Source organism: Eublepharis macularius, chromosome 4 (assembly GCF_028583425.1).
Source record: "Eublepharis macularius isolate TG4126 chromosome 4, MPM_Emac_v1.0, whole genome shotgun sequence".
NCBI lineage: Eukaryota > Metazoa > Chordata > Lepidosauria > Squamata > Eublepharidae > Eublepharis > Eublepharis macularius.
Window position 1 is genome coordinate 166,455,509 of NC_072793.1, and position 21,252 is coordinate 166,476,760.

At 48.8% G+C, this 21,252-nt stretch overlaps 1 pseudogene; it reads left to right on the top strand.

Moving 5' to 3' along the window:
* The first annotated feature begins 892 nt into the window (after positions 1 to 892).
* On the top strand, positions 893 to 20,874 carry LOC129329414 (E3 ubiquitin-protein ligase TRIM41-like; annotated as a pseudogene).
* Positions 20,875 to 21,252: the final 378 nt, after the last annotated feature.

The following is a 21,252-nucleotide window of genomic DNA, read 5'->3' on the forward strand; positions in this document are numbered from 1 at the left end:
CTAATTCAAGAAATTCCTCCTGGGAAAAGAGGTGATGGAATTCAGTGGGTTGCCAGCACAGGGGGCAACTCTGGGCGGGAGGTGGTGCCCCTGGACCGCACAATGATGTCACTTTGGGTCAGCTGGAACAAGGGGGGAGTTTTTTAAAGTTTAAGTCACTGTTGGTGAAAATGGTCATGTGGCTGGTGTCCCTGCCCCTTGATCTACAGACAGAGGGGAGTTTAGATTGCTGGGACACCAGCCACGTGACCATTTCCAAGAGGTGCTGGAACTCCATTCCACCACGTTCCAGCTGAAAAATAGTCCTGGTTGTTCCATTTGATTACTTTGGGGGTGGGGCAGAGTCTCCCCTAAAGCACATCAGGAAGCAAGGTTTTAGCAGCCCTTTCTTCACTGTGCTGTTTTCTTTGAAACGGGGGAGCTTTCAGAAATGTGACTGGACACGTGTTGTGGGAGTGGTTCAGAGCAGCGGAGAAAGGGCTGGAGTGGTGGAATTGAAATGGACAGATCTTCTAGCCTTATTCATTTATTCCATGCCTTTCTCCTCAGTGGAAACTCAATGCAGTTTACATTATTCTTCTCAAGTCCATTTTATCTTCACAAGGTTAAGTTGAGGTAGGTTATGTTCATTTTGTGTGACTGGCCCAAAGACTCCAGTTAGCTTCTATGGCAGAGTAGGGATTCGAACCTGGATCTGCCGATCCTACTCTGACCAATATACCACACTGTCTCCGCCCTTATATCCTTTTTCTATCATTTTTTTTGTAGCTCAGAGCAGCTGTCACCAAGCCTTGATTCCACATCCTGTGAGAGTCATTTGCATATAATCAAACTCTCCCTCACTGCCTTGAAAAGCGAGAAAGTGAAACTGACTCTACTGCACTCACTTCCTTTTGGCTAAGCAGCCATGGCGGCTGGAGGTCCAATCCAGGAGCTCTGAGAGGAAGCCACGTGTCCTGTCTGCCTGGAGTATTTTAAGGATCCTGTCACAGTTCCAGAGTGTGGCCACAACATCTGCCGAGCCTGCCTGAATCAGTCATCAAGAGTCCTGGGAAAAAACTTTTCCTGTCCCCTATGCAAAACAACTACTCGGTGGAAGAACCTAAAAAAAAATTGGCAGCTGGCCAACTTGGCAGAAATAATAAAGAAACTCAGCCCTTCGAAAGGAGAGGAGGGAGAAGCAAAGGTGGCTGAAGGGAAAGAGAGAGTCTGTGAGAAGCACCAGGAGCCCCTGGAACTTTTCTGTAAGAATGAAGAAGCCCCCGTCTGCATGGTCTGCAGAAGATCCAAGGAGCACAAAGACCACGAGGTTATTCTTCTGGAAGAGCCAGCCCAAGAAAATAAGGTGAGAAATCTCAGTGGATCTTGCTGAGGTCTGTAGCTTCTTGGTTTCCCTGTAGGTTTGGTCCAGTGAAAAGAGTCCTAGTTTAAATGCAAATAATGACAGCTATTAAATCAATTACAGTTAGGAACCAACTGCCTGATAGCAAATTGGAATTTGCTTAGCCTTGCGCTGCCTTTAGACATCCCACTTAATATATGGAAACTAGAAACAAAGCCCGTTGTGCAAATAAATATAATGGGCTCTAGAAAGCTGGGACTGGGGAGGGCTGGCGGGGTGGGGTGGGGGGCTGGGAAGGGCTGGCAGGTAGGCAGGGGGTCTAGGAAGGGCTTGCAGGCAGGGGGGTCTGGGAAGGGCTAACAGGCAGGAGGGGTCTGGGGAGAGCTGGTAGGTAGGAGGCAAGGGGGTCTGGGGAGGGCTGAGAGGCAGGGGAGTTTGGGAAGAGCTGGCAGGTAGGGAGGGCAAGGGGGTTTGGGGATGGCTGAGAGGCAGGAGGGGCTGGAGAGGGCTGAGAGGCAGGAGGGGTCAGGAGAGCTGGCAGGAAGGGGATGGGGAGAGCTGAGAGGCAGGAAAGGCCTGGGAAGAGCTGAGAGGAGAGGTCTAAGAAGGGCTGGCAGGTAGGAGGGGTCTGGGAAGGGCTAACAGGCAGGAGGGGTGTGGGGAGAGCTGGTAGGTAGGAGGCAAAGGGGTCTCGGGAGGGATGGCAGGTAGGGAGGGCAAGGGGGTTTGGGGAGGGCTGAGATGCAGGAGGGGTCTGGAGAGAGCTAGCAGGTAGGGGGAATGGGGGGTTGGGGGGAGCTGAGAGGCAGGAGGGGTCGGGGGAGAGCTAGCAGGTAGGGGGAAAGGGGGTTTGGAGAGGGCTGAAAGGCAGGAGGGGTCTGGGGAGAGCTAGTAGGTAGAATGAAAGGGGGTCTGGGAAGGGCTGAGAGGCAGGAGGGGTCTGGGGAGAGCTGGCAGATAGAGAGGGCAAGGGGGGTTGGGGAGGGCTGAGAGGCAGGAGGGGTCTAGGGGGAGCTGTTAGGTCAGAGGAAATCGGGTCTGGGAAGGGCTGAGAGGCAGGATGGGAGGATTGGCAGGTAGAGGGGCAATGGGGGTTGGGGGAGGGCTGAGAGGCGGGAGAGGTCTGGGAAGGGCTAAGAGGCAGGAGGGGTCTGGGGAGAGCTGGTAGGTAGGGAGGGCAAGAGGGGTTTGAGGAGGGCTGAGAGGCAGGAGGGGTCTGGGGAAAGGGAGTCTGGGAAGGGCTGAGAGAGAAGGTCTGGGGAGAGCTGGTAGGTAGGTGACCAAGTTGGGTCTGGGGAGGGCTGAGAGGCAGGAGGGGTCTGGGAAGGGCTGAGAGGCAGGACGGGTCTGAGGAGGGTTGGCAGGTAGAGGGACAACGGGGAGTTGGGGAGGGCTGAGAGGCAGGAGGGGTCTGGGAAGGGCTGAGAGGCAGGACGGGTCTGAGGAGGGTTGGCAGGTAGAGGGACAACGGGGAGTTGGGGAGGGCTGAGAGGCAGGAGGGGTCTGGGAAGGGCTGAGAGGCAGGACGGGTCTGAGGAGGGTTGGCAGGTAGAGGGACAACGGGGAGTTGGGGAGGGCTGAGAGGCAGGAGGGGTCTGGGAAGGGCTGAGAGGCAGGAGGGGTCTAGGGAGAGCTGGCAGGTAGGGGGAAAGGGAGTCTGGGATGGGCTGAGAGACAGGAGGGGTCTGGGGAGAGCTGGCAGGTAGGGGAGCAAGGGGGTCTGGGGAAGGGATGAGAGGCAGGAGGGTTCTGGGGAGGGCTGAGAAGCAGGAGGGTTCTGGGGAGGGCTGAGAGGCAGGAGGGGTCTGGGGATGGCAGGCAGATAGGGAGGGCAAGGGGTGCTTGGGGAGGGCTGAGACACAGGAGAGGTTTGGGAAGGACTGAGAGCAGGAGGGATCTGGGGAGGGCTTGAAAAGCACCTCTGAGCATTCTCCCATGCTCAGGAAGGCCAAAACTTAGAGCAGAATGTTGACTGTAGATCTGCTGGCAGAAAGGCTTCCCCGAGTATGCACTGCAAGAAAGGAATGGGGAAAGGGTTAGGGGGTTCCTTTGGTTTGTTGCCAATGGCAGCTCAAAATGGGTGCAAGAAGAAAGTGGTTTATTTGGAACCAGGCATTGTGATTTGATCACTGACTTTCAAAGGAATATGAGACTTAATAAAAACATCTAGCTTTTTATGTAAAACCTTGGGGTTATTTTACCTCTGAATGAGGCATTGATCTTATCCAGTCATTCACAAGGAGAGAGATTCACAGTTCTTCGGAGTGGGGGCAGAATTAAATGAATACAATTCCTTTGATTACAGCCAGTTGTGGCAGCTAGAAAGGAGATTGTTTGCCAGAAACACCAGAAGCTATTGAAGCTTTTCTGCAAGGCTGATAAAGCCCCCATCTGTGTGGCTTGTGAGGGATCCCGACAGCACACAGATCAAGAAATCCTTCCTCTTGAGGAGGCTTCCCAAGAGTACAAGGTAGGAAATCTACAAGGTAGATGTTGGTGGGGAAGAGCCATGGATCCTTCCCTGCTCCTTGGTCTCTTGCTGGGGAAATTTCCTCCAGGTTCTCCCCAGTCTCCGGGCTCAATTTGGGGAGCGAAAACACCCCTTTGGTGCCCACTTCCTGGCCTGGCAACTCCCTTGGTAATTGTCTCCCCCTTTCCCGATGAGGCTAACATGCAGGCCGTGGACTCACTTCCTGTCCTGTGTTGGTGTCTGGCCAGGTGATTGCCCTGCTGAGCCACAAGGGGGCGGCAGCCCGACTTCAGACCCTTCCCACCTCCACTGCTTTCCCAATTTCAATCATTGTCCAAGAGCCGCTGTTTGCTTTGGGGCTGGGGAAGAGCACGTGCACTTTTGGTTCCCATAAATTTCCCACCACTTGCACGCAGTAGCTGAATGGTAGCAGTTTAAATGAGAAGAAGCATATTGGGTGGGGGACAGAGTTACACATGAAGCTGCTTTATTCTGAGTCAGACCTAGGGTTGCCAATCCCCTGCCAATTCCCCTACTGGATTTTCCTGTCCCATCACCTGCCCCTGCTCCCTCCTACCTGGCTGGTGGGGAAGGCACAGGCCTCCAGAGGGCGTGTTTCTGGGCAGCACGACACAGTCCCGATCCAGGCCCAAATCGGCCTGAATTGGGCTGATTTGGGCCTGAATTGGCCCCACACAGAGCACAGAAGTGTTCCCGGGGGCGGGGATGGCCTGTGCAATGACATCACTTCCTGGAAGTGACATCATCATGCAGGCTCAGGAGCTCGTGCATGCATAGCACATGCAACAGGGAAGACACTAAAGGTAGATGCCAGGGACCCCACTTCCCAACAGGGGGACCTGGCAACACAGGTCTCTCAAGGTTCCCTCTGACCGGCAGTGGCTCTCCAATGTTTCAGGCGAAGGTCTTCCCCATCAACTGCTACCTAATCATTTCAACGGGAGATGCCAGGGTTAGAGCAAAGCAGGTGCTCAGCAACTGAGCCAGACCCCCTCTACTGCACTCTGACACTACTAGGAATCGTTTCCCGCTCCCCTTCCCCACAACTTTGGTTGTTTCCACATGGAATTCTTGCCTCACAGTTCCCCTCCAACATGCAATGGATTTAAGTTCAGCTTCTACTCAACATTCCTGTTCTTCCACTCACTTTCCCATTTTTCCTTGGCTGTTTGCCGTTTCCCCACCAACCCTCCTTTGGTACAATCTTTCCTGGAAGACTGTACCCAAACCAGCACCATTTACTTTCCTGCCTGTCAACCCCAATCAACGAATATTTTGCCATTTTTTAAAAAATTGTCAGTACAGTATATAACATGCCATAATGATATAATGACTTCAGATATTTTTTTTTATAATGCAAGAGACCCAGCTAAGGGTGGGGGGAAAGGAATGGTGGGCAGGAGGGTGTGTGTGTAAAGTGCCATCAAGTCACAACTGGCCTATGGTGACCCCTGCTGGGGCTTTCAAGGCAAGTGAGAAGCAGAGGTGGTTTGCCATTGCCTTCCTCTGCAGAGTCTTCCTTGGTGTGCTCCCATCCAAGGACTGACCCTGCGTAACTTCTGAGATCTGATGAGAACAGGCTATTCCATGCTGCCTTCCTTCCCAGGCAGGAGGGTAAAGCACACATTAAATCTCCCTGCGCAAGCGGCATTGCTGCTGCGAATATCCTTGCAGAATGGGGCACCAGTCCCATGCAGAACCTATCTAGACAATGTCGTTGAAGATCCTCTTATGGACAGCTGGCAATTATATCTAGTTTGGCTCTGAATGACGGTTTTGCTTATCTTATGTTTTATAGCAAACCTGGCAAAATGAACAAACCTCAATTTTGGTTCATTTCCTCCCCAGGATCATTTCAATGGCTATCTGAAGATTCTCAAGGAAGAGAAAAAAAGAATTCCGGTGAATAAAGAAAAGGTAGAGAAGGAAAGCGAAGAGCTGCTTGTAAGTATTGCTATGGCTGGGAAATTAACAGTTTCTACAGCCAGTATTTTTTTTAAAAAAGAAAAGGAGTAGAAATGGGCAAAAAAGTTAACCTTTGAGGCAGCTTCCCTCCAAAGTCTGAAATTGCTTGGTCTCCCACAGAAAAAAAACTGGTGAAAGATCACTTGGAACCATCTATTACTATTAAGTGGATCTGTAACTGATCGACAGATTGCACCCAAAGAGTGCTTGTTAATGGTTCCTCAACCTCTTGGAGAAGAGTGACAAGTGGAGCTCCTCAGGGATCAGTCCTGGGACCTGTTCTGTTCAATATTTTTATAATTGATTTGGATGAAAGACTTGACGGAACGCTGATTAAATTTGCAGATGATACTGAATTGGGAGGGGTAGCAAATACGGTCGAAGACAGAATAAGGATACAGGATGATCTTGATAGGCTGGAAAACTGAGCTAAAACAAAAAATGAATTTCCTTCCCTACCAGCCAGCTCAGGCATGCTCCAAGTCACCAGCCAGTGGGTGCACTTGTGCCTAGAGGCACCGTCGTCCAGCTGGCGTGTGCATCCTGAGCTGCTGGGGAGGGGGGTGCCCAAGCTGCTAGCCAGTCAGCCTGGTGGGTGTACCTGGGCATGATGTCTGATGTCCTGGGCACTGGCAACTATGGGCGTGCAGGACTGCCCACTTTTGGTGCCCCTGGTGCTTCCTGCCCTCTGGCACCCTAGGCAATCCCTTAGAGTCATAATGGGTGGGCTGCCACTGCTGGTTGTCCATCCAGATCTTGAACCTTTTTTTGCTGTCATGTGCTTTTGTCTGGGGGCAGAATCAGTTGACTTTCAAAGTTACTTTCTGCTGTGTGTGTAAGTCCTGGGCAGAGAAAATCAAATTAGTACTCCCAGGCGCTGTATAGTAACGTGTTTCCAGGACACATTGGTGCACATGCCAGGAGAAAAGATATGAGGGTACCCCCCCCCACACACACATAAGGCTTGCTAGAAATGCTCATGGGTACCCCAGCAATCCTGAATTGAGCCAAGTGGCATTCAGCCATTGCTAATTCTAAGAGGGAAAGTGCTTGGGATATTTGGTAGTGTGTAGCTCTTTTTTCCTGGGCCGTTTCCACACGTCTTACATTTTGCCAGCACATCACGGAAGATAGCGTCTTCGCGCGCTAAATCGCGCCAGTTTGGTGTAGTGGTTAAGAGCACGGGACTCTAATCTGGAGAGCCGGGTTTGATTCCCCACTCCTCCACGAAGTCAGCTGGGTGACCTTGGGAGAGTCACAGTTCTCTGGAGCTCTCTCAGCCCCACTCACCTCACAGGGTGATCGTTGTGGGGTAATAATAACACTTTGTAAACCGCTCTGAGTGGGCATTCAGTTGTCCTGGAGGGCGGTATATAAATCAAATGTTATTATTATTGTTGTTATTATTATTATTGCAGAAGACAGCGTCTTCTCGCACGATTTTGCGCGATAACAGGGTCTTCCTGGTGTGATTTTGCGCGTGAAGACGCTGTCTTCCACATCGTGCCGGCAAAAGGTAAGATGTGTGGAAAAGGCCCTGTAGTTTCTTCTTGCTCAAAATGCAGTCAGAGAAGCTGCAGATTAGACTGGGAGACCAACTGGGGGGGGGGGGAAGGGGCTCCTTATGTGTGTTTTATCCTCGGTGGTTTTTCTACTCTGACATCCTATCTCGTCCCCCGTTGGGAAGGTGGGAGGCAGCCTATGGAGGGAGTTTTAGTGGGGGAACAGAAGGGCTCAAAATACTCCTTCTACCCTCTGTGCTTTCTGCTGCAGAATTAATCTTCCTTGGTTAAAAGTGATGGAATAGGCAACTCAGCATGCCTTGGACATTGGGGGGTGCTGCATGTTTCTGTCTGTATGTGTAACACTCTTGCTAAGTAAACTGTTTCTCTTTGTCTAAGGTGGAAACGCCTGACTTCTCCGTCTCTTGGGAGATTTCTCCTCTTCTTGCCTCATAGTCTTCCAAGGAGGAGGATGTGATTCTCCTGCCATTCTCCTGCCTCATCCACAGACCTGCATGCAGCCTCGCTGCCAGACTCAGGCCGTGGTTTATTAATAGGGCAAATGACTCTTCTTTTTTTTTAAACAAATTTTTATTGGATGGGTCATTATACAAATATAGAAACTTTCCATCATATTATAATGCCCCCCACCCTTTCCCTCCCCTTTTCCATTGACTTCCGACAGTTTTCCATTCCCTTTATTACCTCTTAGATAAAATCTTAACCAAACTAAACTCTATACAAAATAATAATACCTATCTAATGATAAATACCAGTATCTAACATTCCATATCTTTTAGTACTATCTATCAATAATATCCAATAACCTACAATATAATATGCCCCCTATATTAATAGCTATATACTACATTCTAAGAATGGGTCATAGTAATATATTCTATACCATTACATATCTTTAGATAGCACTATTACACAAATCTATCATATCTATAGTGTTCAAAATTATTAATATCCTTTATATTGTTATCCAATTCATGAGGTTATAACCTAGTAAATTAGTACATATTGTACCTACATATATCAATAAAATGGTATATTATCACAAACTAGATTTTTTACCTCTAATATAGTATTATGATTACTACCTCTGTATTAATTCAAAGTAACAGAACACTATCCTCCCCTCAGAAAGTATCCAAAGACCACACCTTCCCTTTAATGTCCCACTTTTTTTCTATATAGTTCTTAAATTTCTCCCAACTTGTTATATACTCTTCCATATCTTCCTCTCGAAGTTTCCTCATAAGTTTAGAAATACAACTAATTCCTAATAGAAAGAACTCCTCTAGGAGTGAGATCCATGTGTACTTTTGCTCTCAGAATGGTTTCCCTAATGAATGTTGATGTGATCTCTGTGAAAGGTAAAAGTGCTCTTCCAATAGGTTTGGCCTAAAGTACTCCCTCCTACAGCTAAGACTGGCTGTATTCCTGATGTTGGCCTTCTTTTCTTCTCTTTCCATCTCAGAAGCAAAGCAAAGAAGAGAAGCGAGCAACAACAGCCAAGTTCAGCCAACTACACGAGTTTCTGGAGGAACAAGAGAAACTTCTGCTGGCCCAGATGGAAGAGGCGGAGAGGGAGGTAGCAAGCCAAAGGGACCAGCACCTGGCGGAGCTGTCTGAGGGACTCTCCTCTCTTGAGAGCCTCATCCAGGAGATGGAGGAGAAGATCCAGCAACCAGCCAGTGACCTCCTGCAGGTAAGGGGGCGGCAGGACCACCCTCGGCTCCCCTTTTGGAGAAGGCTGGCTCCAATTCTTTTCTGTGCCTCCTTCACTTAGGCAAAAAGCCAATGAACCCGCTTGAGGCTGCTTGTAAGTTCTTGTTTCCTTTCTAGCCTGTGTGCTGTTCCATCCTCTGTCATTATGCATTTTATTATTTATTATTTTATTTTTTTACACACCGACATTTCTCCCCATTGAGGACATAAAGCAGCTTACATCATTCTCCTCCACCCTTTTATCCTCACAACAACACTGTGAAGTTGAACTGGCCCAGGGTCATCCAGCAAGCTTCCATGGTGGTGGAGATTCGAACGTGGGTCTCCCAGGTCTTAGTCTGACACTCTAACCGCTATACCACATGATCTCTCTCTTTTTTCTTGAAAAAAATATCAACAAAGAATTAAAATGTGTTGCTTAGCAGACCAACCTCTTTCCCAGCCCCCTGCAGTGCCCCACTGCCCTCTTCTTGCTTTGGAAGGTGTACTTCATTGAGGCACTTGTCACCCACCTCTTAGCTGACCTCTGTCACCTTTTGGGGCGGAACGGGCGCTGGCTCTCAGTCCGGGCAACTGAGCCGCCGTCAATGGCCTGCTAGCCCCGCTATCCACCTCCCACTGTCCCTGGTGGGCGTGGCTCACACTCTTCGTCGCTGCCACCACTCACTGAATTGTACACCGCCTGACTGAGGAGCAGTGCGACCCCTCTGGCTGAATTTCCCTACTGGGAAGTGAATTCCCCAATCTTTGGGTGGGCCCTGGAGAATTGGCAACCAAACAAGGTCTGGCCTGATCAGTTTCTCCTGGGCTCCCTCCCTTCCTGTAGCGTGCCAAGTGGGGGAGCTTACATAGTCAGAGCATCACAAGGTCCTTTATATTCCAAAAAAGTATAATTTAATAACTATGTACAGAGCACTATATACAAAGCAGGTAAAGGCACAACACATAGGGGTAGACTCCCCTGTTCAGAACTCATAGGGCAGAAAATCAAACTGAAGAGAACCGCTGTCTGCTTTCCCTACCACACTGTTCCCTACTCTACCTTAAGGGGCTGGTGGTCTGAGGGAAAGTTCACCTTTTATTTCCTTTCTGCTGCCTCCCAGGCCCTCCACATTTAGAGCCTAGGCACCCGGGTTTCGCCCAGCAGCAGGAGCCTCTCCTTCTTCAACCAAGAAGCCTAACTGACATTTTCCCCCTGTTCTTGGTTCCACAGTCCTCACATTTTTGAATTACTTGTCTGCCATAATGCCAGTTATAACTATAACTACAATCCAATCAGAAAAAAGGAGCAAGCTAGCAAGAAATGTCTGTTCTTTGTCAGGCGGTGAGTCTCTCAATGTTTTTCCTGCACTTTCTTGGCCCAGGGCAGCTGGGAGTTGTAGTCCAGGAAGAAGGGTGTCCCACACCAAGACTCCTGCAGGCCTCTCCCTGGCCTCACAGCCCATCAGCCCTCAGCGGGAACGTTTCCTCCCCTTTCTTTAAAGACAGATTAACAGCAACTGGCACTCATTTGACCCCTGGAAACCATTCCGTTACACCTTCCCACATCTCTTCAAACCAGTAGGCCCCTCCCACCTTCTCAGTCTCTTGGGCCGGCCCTGGGTGGGTCACCATACCAAGTAAATTTGGACTTCAGTGCCCCCATACCAAAAAGATTAGGAACCACTGGTCTAGAGGGAGCCCTGGGGTGGAGAATGAAGGAACATCATTGGTTGAGTCGTTGGAGAGCTGCAGGAGAAGATAGCAGATGGAGGAATCTCTGAAGGGTGTGTGTGAGAGAGACAACAAATGCCAGTAATATCAGAGATCCAGAGGAGTTAGCTGTGTTAGTCTGTAGTTGCAAAATAGTAGAGTCCAGTAGCACCTTTAAGATTAACCAACTTTACAATAGCATAAGCTTTCAAGAACCACAGTTCTCTTCATCAGATGCATGATAAGTAGTATCTGGTAGCTCTTTGAAACAACCAGAAATGAAGTCTGTATGTGAGATCTTCTGCAGCAGCTTTTAAAAGGAGGGGTTTTGCTAGAGGTGGCAATAGATTGCGTACTGTTGAGTTGTCGATTCAATCACCCAGCTCTCCTCTGAATTGGCTTTACCACTGTCATTCCCTCAGGAAGATGCTGTCCCACTTTATGAAGATGCAGCTCCAGTCCTTAAGTGGGACACACAAAAGAGCCGGAATGCATCACTCTCTGGGGTCTGAGGGGTCTTGTCTGTGTGGCATATGGCAGTTGTTGAATTTTCTCTTCTTAATTTTTCTCTCTTTCTAGGATGTCAAAAGTACCTTGAAGAGGTGAGTGGATCTCTCTCATGACCCTTCTGATGCTGGGACAGATCTGGGTAGCACATGAAGAAAGGGGTCCTTCTGGCTCCAGACCCAAACAGATGTGGCTAGGACCTCAGAACTCCCCACATTTGTGGATGCGTGCAGAAAATCATGCCCCAAAACAGCAGAGGGGAGGGGGGCAGGGTTAACACCTGGCTGTGGATCTCTAGAAGGTCCAGCTAGACTTGAGGTGCTGAAGCAGGAGTGGTCTTCTCTTGTGCAACAAGCCACCCCCACCCCAAGAAATACACGGTTTGACTTTAATCTCCTTAGCAGTTCCATGAAATAGCTGGGGGTAATTGCTGTTGGGCTCCACTAGCGTCCTGTTTTGCATCTGGGCTGCCCCAAGGGCCCCTTGAGGGTCAAGCTCTGTGGTGACACCCCACTCAATCCAGTGTGCTCTCTGTGTGAAATAGGCTACTCATGAGAAAGAAGGAATTGTGGCATGCTCCATGTTTCCATCGACACCCCTGCTGCCTCATGGCACTTAAAAATGTTGCTCTTGCTCACACTAGACTGGTTGGGGATTTCACTGCTGTTGATCAGAAATGTTGCCCCTTTGCTAGACATCTCCCCAGATGCATTCAGAGGAAGAAGGAACATCACATGACATTATTGAGATCAGAGTTTCCATACTTCTCACAAGTGGCAGGCGCTTAAAAGGAACAGAAGAAGGGATGTGTTTGAGAACAGTGATGTTCCTGATCACTCTTGTCAGGCCTGATTCAGACATAGGTGTGCATTTAAGAAGCTCTAAGCACCTAGCTAGCTTTCCTATATCAAATTGTTTAACTTCTGGCAAGGGGTACACCTCAAATAATGTTTTAGGTTCATTACCGGGTATTATACACAACTCGGCTTCCATTCTAAGCCTTTATTAAACCATAGTTATTCAACATTCTTACTATTAGTTCAATCAACTAAAAATCATACCATCCATTATACTACATAGATCATAAAGGAGAGCAATTACATGAGTCCAAGAACGTATCTTACCCAAAGATAAATAGGCCCCGGGTAAGGAACGCTTTTTAGAAAGAAGCTCTCAAACAGCTTCTCATATTTATAGGGTTTCAGAACCATCCCGTAACAATAACTAACAGTCTTGATAAGGGCTCACATTCTTGGCTAATTATTTTATTACTTCAAATACCATACAAGGTTATGAAACATCATCTTAGGTAACACCATACAAGGTTATGAAACATCGTCTTAAAGTGCATAAAAATTGTTAGTTCATTCTTGCTAATTTTTATCTTCCATACATTTTCCATACATATGAATTTTCCATATGGATGAATATCTTTTGGCCCTCAAGGAATACACCCATCCTTGAATTATACCTCCACTTCTGTGATGTTAAACCTTCCTGCCATTCTCAGATGTGTTCTGTACCTGGGCTTCAACACACAGTATCTACTGATATGATCTTCTTGGTCAAATCCAGCAGCAGTTCCCCTATATTTCTAGCCACACCCATGACAGTGATGTCATATGACATGTTTTCTCTCTTAAGGCCTTTCTCAGTGGTCAATATAATATTATATACACACATCCAGTCATAATAATAAAATTTAAAATTAAAAACCAGGTGTTGCTTTCTTAAACGATGTGTGGACTCTCATGGTAACTTCACCCATGTCTAGCTGTGGAGCCACAGTAGCCCTGCTCCTGTGTGCAGTCTTCTATGATCTTCTTGGTCAAATCCAGCAACAGTTCCCCTATATTTCTAGCCACATCCATGACAGTGATGCCATATGAAATGTTTTCTCTCTATCACCTGCGTCTGGATAGCACTACACACACACACACACACACCGTCTTAGCCGAACTGTCTAAATTCTACAGCCACAAAAGCTTTCTTCTTCCTCTAGGCACATGGGAGCAGGGTTGTGGGGATGTTGCTCTTAGAGAAAGACCCCTGTTCCTCATGATAACAAGGTAGTCCTTCGGAGGCCTGGCTTTGGGATCTTAGAAGCAACAGTGAGAGGTTAGATTCACCTTTCTAAAGAGCTTCCTATCTTTCTTTGCTTTTGGCATCCACCTGTGTCTCTAGGCCTTCTGCTTATTTCTACATACATTTAGTTGCTCCACTAGTGTGGTGGGAATTCTGGACGGGATACATGGTGATTGAGCACAAGGTATGAAGAAAAGGCATTCGAGGAAAATATTTTTCCTCTCGTACTGGACTTCTGTGATCTAAATTCTCTTCTGGATAGTGTCAAGAAGCAGTTCGAAGGTAATGAAGAACGGCTGCAGGGGATTCAGACTGGGGCCAGGAGTGAATGTGGAACCTTCCAGGTCTCATGTATCACCGGCAGGGCCAGGACTACAAGGGATTCTTATGCCAATTCAGAAGGCTATTTAAATTTACCATAGAAAGTTTTCTGACCAAATTCCTCCCTTGGATTTAGCTCAGCATGACATTCTCTGGGTTTTCTCAAAACGATTGTACATCGTTGTACAGAGTGGAGGCTTGATGGTTCTCCCAGTTTCTTGGTAGAATCAGGTTGGGGAAGGGAAGAACTTCCAGCCTGGGAAACTTGCTTTACTTCATTCCTGGATCTTTTCTTACTAGTAACAAAGTCCGTTGTGGGAAAAAATACAACGGGCTCTAGAAAGAGGAGGGTGGATAGGCAGGCATTCCCTCCCCCTCCATCACTGATCCTGGCCGATGAATGAGGGAGTGGGCATTGCCACCTGCTCCTCACCTGATCTCGGTCATGTGAAGGGGTGGGGGGCTTTGCTACCTGTTCCACGCCTGATACTGCCAGGTAAAGAGGGGTGGCATTGCCACCTGCTCTGCTCCTGGTCGCAGACAGATGAAGGGGAAACAGGCATTGCCTTCTGCTCCACGCCTGATTACAGATGGGTGAAGGGGGGTGGGTATGGCTGCCTGCACAGTGCCTTATTCCGGTAGGTTGAAGGGAACGAGTATTGCCACCTACTCTGCTCCTTATCTTGGCTAGATGAAGGGAAGAAGGGCATTACCTCCTGGTCTGCACCTGATGCCAGCCAGGTAAAGGTGCAGGGTGGGCACTGCCACCTGCTCCACTCTGGAATAGACGGCCGCCCAATCCGGTTGATGTCATATGAGAATCTCCAAGCATATGGAACCAGAGGCAGTGCTCCCGTAGAAGAGGACACCAAATCTGTGGTTTCTAAGCCGGCCCCAGATCGGGCCTGAGGAGGATTTCTACATCTATCCCACCTCTGTGTTTGCTCTGTGCATGGAAAGGTCACCAGAAAGAAGGAAAGAGACTAATGCAAGGATTTAAATTTATACAAACTTTATTACACCCGGACATGTTGTAATATTCTTGAATGCACTTTTTGTATGTTGGATTCATTCTTGTTCCTGAAAGAACTGCACAAATATGTATGAATGTTTAAATTATATAGCACTGGCACTTTAAAAATTGAACACTTTGTGAAGCATTGTTTCATTGTATTCCCCGTGGGCTTGCCCTTTCTTTCATACCAGATTGTTATGGGGTTTGCCATCCCTCCCCTTTTCACTCCTGATCCCAGCTGGCAGAAGTGAGAGTGGGCATTGCCTCCTGCTCTGCTTTTTATACCAGCTGTGTTAAGGCAGGGGATGGACATTGCCACCTGCTCCGCTCCTAGTACCAGCTGTGTTAAGGCAGGGGGTGGACATTGGCACCTGCTCCACTCCTAATACCAGCGGGCTTAAGGCAGCGGTGGGCGTGACCACCTGCTCAGTGACTTATTCCAGTAGATTGAAGGGGGTGGGCTTTGCCACCTGCTCTGCTCCTTATCCTGGCTGGGAAGGGAAGAAGGGTATTGCCTCCTGCTCTGCGCCTGATCCTAGCCAGGTGAAAACATGGGATGGGCATTGCCACTGCTCCACTCCTGATCCCAGCTGGGTGAAGGGGGCAGGCATTTCCACTGGCTCTGCTACTAATACCAACTGAGTTATAGTGGGGTGTGGGCATTGCCACCTACTCTGCTTCTAATACCAGATGGGTGAAGGGGATGTGGGTATTGCCACTTGCTCTGCTCCTGATTGTTGCAGGTTGAAGGGGGATGGGCATTGCTCTCTGCTTGGCGCCTGATCCCAGCAGGGTGAAGTGGGGCAGACATTGCCTTCTGCTATTCCTGATCTCCGCTGGGTGAAGGGGGGTGGGTATTGCCACCTGCTCCACTCCTGATACCAGCTGGGTTAAGGAGCGGGGTGGGCATTCCCATCTGGTCCTCTCCTAATATCAGCTGGGTTAAGGCAGGGGTGGGCATTGCCACCTGCTTCTAATACCTGTTGGGTAAGGTGGGGGCACACATTGGCACCTTCTCCATTCCTGATCCCAGCTGGCTGAAGAAGGGTGGACATTGCCACCTGCTCTGCTCCTAATACCAGCTGAGTTAAGGCGGTGGGTGGGCATTGCCACCTGCTCTGCACCTGATCCAAGATGGCTGAAGGGGGGGCGGGCATTGCCACCTGTCCCGCTCCTAATACCACCTGGGTTAAGGTGGGGTGGCCATTACCACCTGCTCCGCTAATAATACCTGCTGGGTTAAGGCTTTGGACAGGCATTGCCACCTACTCTGCTGCTAACACCAGCTGGGTTAAGGCAGAGGTGGGCATTGCCATCTGCTCCGCTCCTAATATTAGCTGGGTTAATGTGGGGTGTGGGAAGTGCTTGGGGCGGGCATTGCCACCTGTCCTGCTCCTAATACCAGCTCAGTTAAAGTGTGTGTGTGGGGGCATTAAGACCTGCTCCGCTTCTAATATTAGCTGGGTTAAGGCAGGGGTGGGAATTGCAGGGGGTGGGCATTGCCACCTGCTCTGCTTCTAATACCAGCTGGGTAAGGCTGGGGATGGGTATTGCCACCTGCTCCGTTCCTGATCCCAGCTGGCTGAGGGGGTGGGTGGGCTTGGCTACCTGCTCTGCTCCTAATAGAAGCTGGGTTAAGGTGGTGGGTGGGCATTTCTACCTGCGCTGCTCCTAATACCAGCTGGTTGAAGGTGGGAGGGCAGACATTGCCACCTGCTCTGCTCCTAGTCCCAAATGGCTGAAGGGGAGCAGACAGTGCCACCTGCCCTGTACCTAATACCAGCTGGGTAAGGTGGGGGTGGGCATTGCCACTGCTCCGCTCCTGATCCTAACTGGCTGAAGGGGGGTGGGCATTTCCACCTGCTCTGCTCCTAATACCAGCTGGGTGAAGATGCGGGGGTGGGCATTACCTCCTGCTCCGCTCCTAATACCAGCTGGGATAAGACATTGGATGGGCATTGCCTCCTGCTCCGCTCCTAATACCAGGTGGATTAAGGTGGGGGTGGGCATTGCCACCTGCTCTGTTCCTAATATTAGCTGGGTTAAGGTGGGGGTGAGTATTGCCACCTGTTCCGCTACTAATAGCAGCTGGGTAAAAGCAGAGGGCTGGTATTGCCATCTGTTCCCTTCCCAATCCTGGCCCGGCCTTCCTGCCACGGCACATTTTCTGGAGGGACATGGTGCCTTGCCTGGGCTTCCCTCCACAGCAGCGCCCTCTGGTAGTGCACCAGGGTATAAAGTGAGTTGTCTGAAACACGCTTACTCAGTTATATAGTAGGATGGTCAAAAGGGCTTGGGGCAACTCCAGCATCTGAATGGGCCCTTGATTAATGTTTCTGTGGAGCTTTTCAGGCAGGCAGACTATTCCCAGCCTGCAGTGCCCTGTGGCAACCTCCGCCTACATCCAAATATCACCGTTTGATATTAAACAGGGTTTTTCATTCAGGCCCCTGGCAGCCAAGTCAGAAAGCCTTCTAGGGAGGGCAAATATAGGGGTCTCTGTAGGGGAATCTGTTTGTTGGCTGTAAGTATCATTAAGTATTGGTTTTCTAAATCTGATATATTTTTTCTCTTTGTTCATCATTTCCAATTATAGCTGTTGCTGAATTTAGAAAATATAATTCGCATTAAGTCAAGACAAGTATGAATATTTGCAAAAAATAATTTCCCCCAAAAAGGTTTTTGCTAGCTTCTACTTAATCCTTCAGTTTAAAAACAAAATAGTCAGTGGTGGTATAAACTGATCTTTGCATTACAAAATCTGTGGTAAGCACAAGGGCCTGCTGGTCACTTTCTGTTCTTTTCTCTTCCTCAGACACTCTGACCTCTGGACTTCTGTTGCAGAAAGGTACATTTTTCTTCATGCACTAGATATTTCTTTGTAAACTACAATGTTTCTTCTACAGTTCCTGTTTGTCTACTTAGCACCTTTTCTGGATATTTATTTATTTACATTACTGATAGTTTGCCTTTCTGTAAGATTATCTGTCCTCCATTAACCACCTCCACGCGTATTCCTGCCACCATATTTCAGTGGTAACCAAGGAGAAAGGGAGGGCCAAAAATCACTCCAGAAATCCCAAAGGATTACTGCACCCCTTGCCTACTCCTCCCCAGCCCTGTTCTCAATGGACTTGATAACTGAGCTACCACCATACAAGGGATGTACCACCACCATGGTGGTAGCAGATACCCTTACCAAGATGGCTCACTTGTGGCCTGCCGAGGAACCCTGTCAGCATGCACTGTGGTGGAACTCACCCTTCAACATGTTGTCTGCCTACATGGGCTCCCTGAATGCATGATTTCAGACCAAGGGTCGCAATTTACTTCCTGGTTCTAGAAAGCCCTGTTCACGTCAATGGGTGTCTGTCTCCATTTAGCCACAGCCCATCATCTGCAAACTGATGGGCACAAAGAGTGGATCAATGCCATTCAGGAGAAGTACCTACAATGCTTCATCAACTTCCAGCAGGATAACAGGGTACAGTACATCCCACTGTCCAAATTTGCCAACAACATGCCACACATGTCCACCTAGCACTCCCCCTTTTTGGGGGAAGGAGAAGCTGTCAGCCAAAGCAGTGAACCTCCACAGCTTTTCTTTGCCTCTAGTGATGCTACCTTCTCCTGTTCCCCTTCCCACAGCGGTCATATGGGAATCTTGGCTTGGGGGGTATTGGTAACTTCTGACGCCAGAAAGTGAGAAAAGAAACCCATTAAGATTGGACGTAGGCTGGGGGTGGGGGGTGGGGGTGGAGAAAGGCTGTTGCAGAGAAGAGTGGGATTTATGATCCCTTGAAACTTTAGCCCCATACACAGGACAGCCCATGTTCACTGAATGTGTGGGGAGGGAGAGCAGGCATGACTGCACCATCCTGCCCCCAATTGCACAGTTGTCTGCTGGGTGCGACTATGCACATCATGAGGGAGAGTTTGCACGCATGCATGCACACTCACACACGCATACACTCTTCCTCCATGTGGTCACCCCTGTGCGTGTTCTGTCTCTCCACTTCAGAGCTGTTCTAAGCTTCTGTGTGAACCAAATCTCTGACTTCAACGGAGAACCTGGTGCTTCAGAGCAAACTAGAACTGACCAGAATCTCTTTGGTATTTTTTCCTGTCCTCTCTTGCTCCTATGGAAACAACTTATTTACAGCTCTGTTTGGAGGGGAAGGTGATTGAGTTGATATTACCATATTTTTGCCCTAACCCCAAACATTCTTTAGGAGAAAGAGTGGCACTCTTTGGATGTCAAGAGAATCCTGATTTTCTATATGGATAGAACGAATGTCTTTAGAAGCTGGGGCTCCATGTTTGTATCATTTTGTAAGAATTCCATGGGGCCCACCATCTCCCCTCTATTCTGGGTAGATGGGTTGAAGGTTGTATCACTCTTGCTTACATGGTTTGGATCAGTTTGGACCGTCTTACAGGGATCACACCCCATCCTCTGAAGAGTGCAGTTTTGTTATGTCCCAATAGCATCACCAGAGACAGGAAAGTTTGTTCACTTGCTATTTATTTCTTTTTCTTTTACTTTTTTTTTACTGTGAATTTCTGTTCTTGCTGGTCTTAGGGTGGGGTGGGGGCAGTCTCACCCCCCCCCCCTTAGATGTTTTCCTCGGTGGCTTGGTGTGCTGAGGAGAGTGCCTTGGCATGACTTCTTTGGAATAGCCAATCTGCTCAATTGGCAGAGACAATTCAAGTCCTGGGGATGTTCCTTGTTCTTATGACAATTTCTTCCTCTTGTTCTCGATTGTAGTTAATAGTTTTCTCTAGTTTTCAGTCAGAGGTGAGCAGCTTCTGTGTCTAGCTGGGAGAAAAGTCCCTTCCACAGAAGCTCCCTAAAAGCTTAGATCCATCCTTTCCCCAGGATGAGATTCTGCACAGTAGTCTAAGACGGCCCCCACCAGGGTTCTCTCTTTAGGGTGGGATGTGTGTGGGGTGGTGGTGGTAGTAATAGGTAGGTTGCATTAGTGCCAGTTCCAGATTGGTGGGGGGCACTCGGTATATGGGGTCAAGAAGCCCTTCTCCCCACCGCCAGCCTTCTCTCACGTCTCCCTTTCCACCTACCTACCTCTGCCCCCCCCTACTGTGTATCCTTCCCCCACTCACAGGCCCTCCTCTCACTGCCTGCACCACATTCATACCCTTTCCCCAACAGCACTGGCTGGTGTATACAGCTGGGAGTGCTGCCACTGTCTACCACCTGCAAGCATTTCCACATCAGTGCAGGGCAGCTAGGAGAATGGGTGGTGGAGTACTTGCAAATGTATGGGTGGGGAAGGGCATGAGGATGCTTACACTTCCAGAGAAGGTGCATGGGTGCTGGAACAATGACAATGGATCCAGTGAGAAGCTCTGGTCTCCACCACCTGCCCCTGGCCCCTCCTGAGGACGTGCTAACACCAGCCCTGGGTTGTACTCACATGGGGATTTATTGTGTGTTAGCTACCTTCTCTTCAGGGCCAGGAAGTCTGTTCTGCCTTCAGGAGAGCCTGTAAAACTAAAAAGAGGAGATGGGAACAGACCAAGATTGACAGAAGGAGGAAGCAGAACAAGGCAGAGGAGTTACTAAGCAAATAACATTGACAGGGAAATCCACAGGGAACTGACTGATACAGAGGGACGTGGTGTTAAGGGGATGTGTGAAGTGACTTCTGTTGATCTCTCAGCTGATTCTGCTTTTCTTCTTTCTTCTCATTTCTCCCCAACAGTAAATGTGACTCTGGATCCAGAGACAGCCCATAGACAACTTATCCTGTCTGAGGATTGGAAAAGAGTGAGCCTAGCAGAAAACGCTCAAACTCTGCCCAACAATCCTAAGAGATTTGACCACTGCAGTGTTGTGCTGGGACGTGAGGGATTCACAGCAGGCTGCCATTTCTGGGAAGTCCTTGTGGGAAGTGAGGGAGAGTGGAGTGTGGGAGTTGCCAGAAAATCTGTGAGGAGGAAGGGAAAAGTTTACTTTAGTCCTGAGGAAGGGATCTGGGTGTTGGGGAACTGGAAGAGCCAAGCCAAGGCCATCATAAATAGTAGGGAGCTCAAGAGGATCCGTGTGTGTCTGAACTATATTGTGGGGCGAGTGGCCTTTTTCGATGCTGACAGAGCAACCCTTCTCTACAAGTTCTCTGGAGCCTCCTTCCGTGGAGAGACGCTCCTGCCCTTCTTTTGGGTTGGTGGAAAAGGCCACCTCACACTTTCTTCTTAAGACCTTCTCTTCATGCCAGAACCATTAATAACAAAATATTATTTCTCAAGGACCCACTTTTTGGTTCTGCAAAGGCCTTTACAGCCTTCCCAATCACCAAAACTGACTTAAGTAAAATGGGGATTGTTTTTTCCTATTTTCTTTGTACCTTATTTCTTAAAGGGACAACAACAACTGCACTTACATACCACTCTTCTAGGTAGGTTACTGCCCCACTCAGAGTGGTAAACAAAGTCAGTGTTATTATCCCTCCAATAAAACTGGGGAGTTGAGGCTGAGGGGAGTGGCTTACCCAAGGCCACCTGCTAAGCTCTTAGCAGTAGTGACATATTCATAACAGGTTTATTCTACAGAAAAGCTCTGACTAGACCATCAGGC